Genomic DNA, 2,771 nt, shown 5'->3' on the forward strand with positions numbered 1-2,771 from the left:
TTTACAATCAAAACTTCCCAGATCCCACCTTCTGCTTCATAGCTTCAAGGACTATGAAGATACTTCTCAGTCACTGGGGCTTCTAAAAGAACCTACGTTCCCTTCTGACAGCACAGGTCAAGTACCTCAGCAAACCTTTCCTATCCTTTATTGTGATATCCTACAAAAGTGATTACTCCACTAGGAAGTAAAGTTCTTAACCCAGCCCTTTCAAATAGTGCTACCCCAGGCTGGTAGAACTAGAATCCAAAGTTGGGTCCAGATATCAGGTCCAGTTTTAAATGCTCTGGTTCAGAGAATCCACCATCTATATGTATGTGGGATAATAAGGGTTCTGAGAAGAGATGAGTCAAGGGTAAAGGGCAGATAGGTGTGGTTTGACCACATCCAGACCTCAGGACACCAGAAGGCATGGTACATACAGTTTCCAGGTACAGGCCAGGTGTACTTTGCTGGCTAAGGTGAGAGATTCCAAGAGAAATCCCAGAAAATCCACCCTCAACTTTGCCTAACTCCTGCTTAAGCTTTAAGTTATCATCTTGGATAACACTGCCTCCAGAAAGTATCCCAACTCCCCAAATCTAGCTTCTTTAACATTATTCCCCTAAACATTTCATGTCACAGAATTGATCACATTGTAGTATTTCCTGTTTAACTGCTTTCTAGTTTAGGGGCCTTCAAAACTTTGCTCACATAGCCCCCGAAAGATTTTTTTTTTTAAAATATGGACCTCTGAGCACTTACGTTTCCATGTAGGATAGAGTAGTCTGAAGCAAGTAAACATCACCACTTAAAATAACCAGAAAAGCTGGGTAGATTACAAAAAATCATATATTTAAAGGTATCAAAGAGCTGCAAAGGCAATAGGGACTATCAAGAATAAAATTCCAGACAGCAGAGAACCATTCAGAGATGATGTAAGGCCCTACAGTATTTTGGGGGAATTTTCCATTTCTGGTACAGGCTAATGGATAAGAATCTGGACTTGGGTCAACTACAGGAATTCTGCTAAAGTCAGAGAAATCAACAAAAGCTTTTGACAGCTGCCTGGGCTGGAGTGACAAAATTGGAGATCTGAGAAGCTTCAAACACAAGGCCAGTTTCTTCCTCATCATATTTGCTGAATTCCTAAGATAAGCCAAACTTTCAGAAAAGCAGAGTGGAATTTCCCATAGTTTATGGATACTTAGGAGACAAATGCTAGCTAAGAAATGGGGCTTTGAATATAGCCAGTGAGAAGAGAAAGCCCCGGAGGGAGCAAGGGATTAATACTAACATCTGTAACCACTTTTTTCCTCCTGCCATTAGTCAATATGGGCACAGCTAGAGGTGTCAAGCATTGGTGGTTCAGTGGTAGAATTCTTGCCTGCCACGCAGGAGGCCTGTGTTCGATTCCTGGCCAATGCAACCCTTTCACTTTGGAAACCCTGGTGGCATAGTGGTTAAGAGCTACAGCTGCTAACCAAAAGGCTGGCAGTTGAAATCCACCAGGCGTTCCTTGGAAACCGTACGGGGCAGTTCTACTCTGTCCTATAGCATCGGTATGAATCCTCGATACGAGTGGGAATCAATGGCAATGGGTTTTTTAGAGGCTGAGAATCTAGGTTTGTCAGAAGGCCACTTCTGTAGACTAGAGAAACCAGTAGAGTTCAGCAGTTGTGTAGGGCCAGAGCACCAAACCAAAAACTTGAGAGATCTCAAACCCACAGCCATTTTCCTCTTTAAGAAATGTGCAATATTTTGAAACCTCATGAGGTGGAAGCCTAAAGAGCCTCTAAAAACCTCTAAAAAATAAAGTGAAAATTTCTGCAGTCTTAGTTCTAAACAAAGGCCCCCAGGCTCTCAATGAAAAGCCCTGGAAAACCATGCCCTCCAAAACCAAAAACCTGATTCCAACTCATAGTGACCTTATACCATGCCCTAGGAATAGGGAAAAGAGAGGTGGACTAGATATGACCAAAACTGAAAACAGCATTGACCCAAATAAGTCTATAACCAAATTAAGGTGATTAGGCCCCCGTTCTTTCTTTTTAGTATAAAAAGGAGTGAACCCTCTCTGGTGTAAGATACTATCATCTGAAACATCTACGTTATATATTCCATCCTGATATTAAAAAAAAAAAATTAGTAGGTATGCAAAGATAGGACCCCATGACTGATAACCAATAAAAACAGACCCATAGGTAATCCAGATATTGGAGTTAGCAGATAAGGAATTTAAATTGTCTATGATTCACTGTCGAGGGGTATTAGTTTTCTATTATTGCTGTTAAAACAACATAAATTTATTATCTTAAAATTCTTAAGGTCAAAAGTCCAACACAGTTTTCACTAGGCTAAAATCAAGGTGTCAGCAGGGCTACACTCCTTTCTGGAGGCTCTAGGGAAGTATCTTTTTCCTGGTCTTTTGCAGCTTCTAGAGGCAGCCCACATTCCTTAGCTCACAGCCCACTTCCTCCATCTTCAAAAACAACAATATTGCATCTCTAACCATTCTTCCCTAATGGCATCTCCCTCTGACTACAGCAAGGAAAGGTCCTCTGCTTCTTAAGGACTCTTCTGATTAGACTAGACTCACCCGGATAATCCAGGGTAATTTCCCCATCTCAAGGTCTTTAAATTAATCATATCTGCAAAGTCCCTTCTGCTATGTAAGGTAACATATTCACAGGTTCTGAAGATTAGAAAGTAGATATCTTTGGGGGCCATTATTCTCCCTACCACAAGGGCTTTAGCAACCTCCTCTGATGCCTCTTAGAACTCTGGACCAC

The 2,771-nt window shown here is 41.5% G+C and overlaps 1 non-coding gene across 1 annotated transcript; it reads left to right on the forward strand.

The window, feature by feature from the left end:
- The first annotated feature begins 1,336 nt into the window (after nt 1-1,336).
- Nucleotides 1,337-1,407, forward strand: TRNAG-GCC (transfer RNA glycine (anticodon GCC)). The gene has a single exon. It is a non-coding gene; the product is annotated as a tRNA-Gly (tRNA).
- The last annotated feature ends 1,364 nt before the right edge of the window (nt 1,408-2,771 follow it).

Source organism: Trichechus manatus, unplaced genomic scaffold (genome assembly GCF_000243295.1).
Source record: "Trichechus manatus latirostris isolate Lorelei unplaced genomic scaffold, TriManLat1.0 scaffold00007, whole genome shotgun sequence".
NCBI classification, from domain to species: domain Eukaryota; kingdom Metazoa; phylum Chordata; class Mammalia; order Sirenia; family Trichechidae; genus Trichechus; species Trichechus manatus.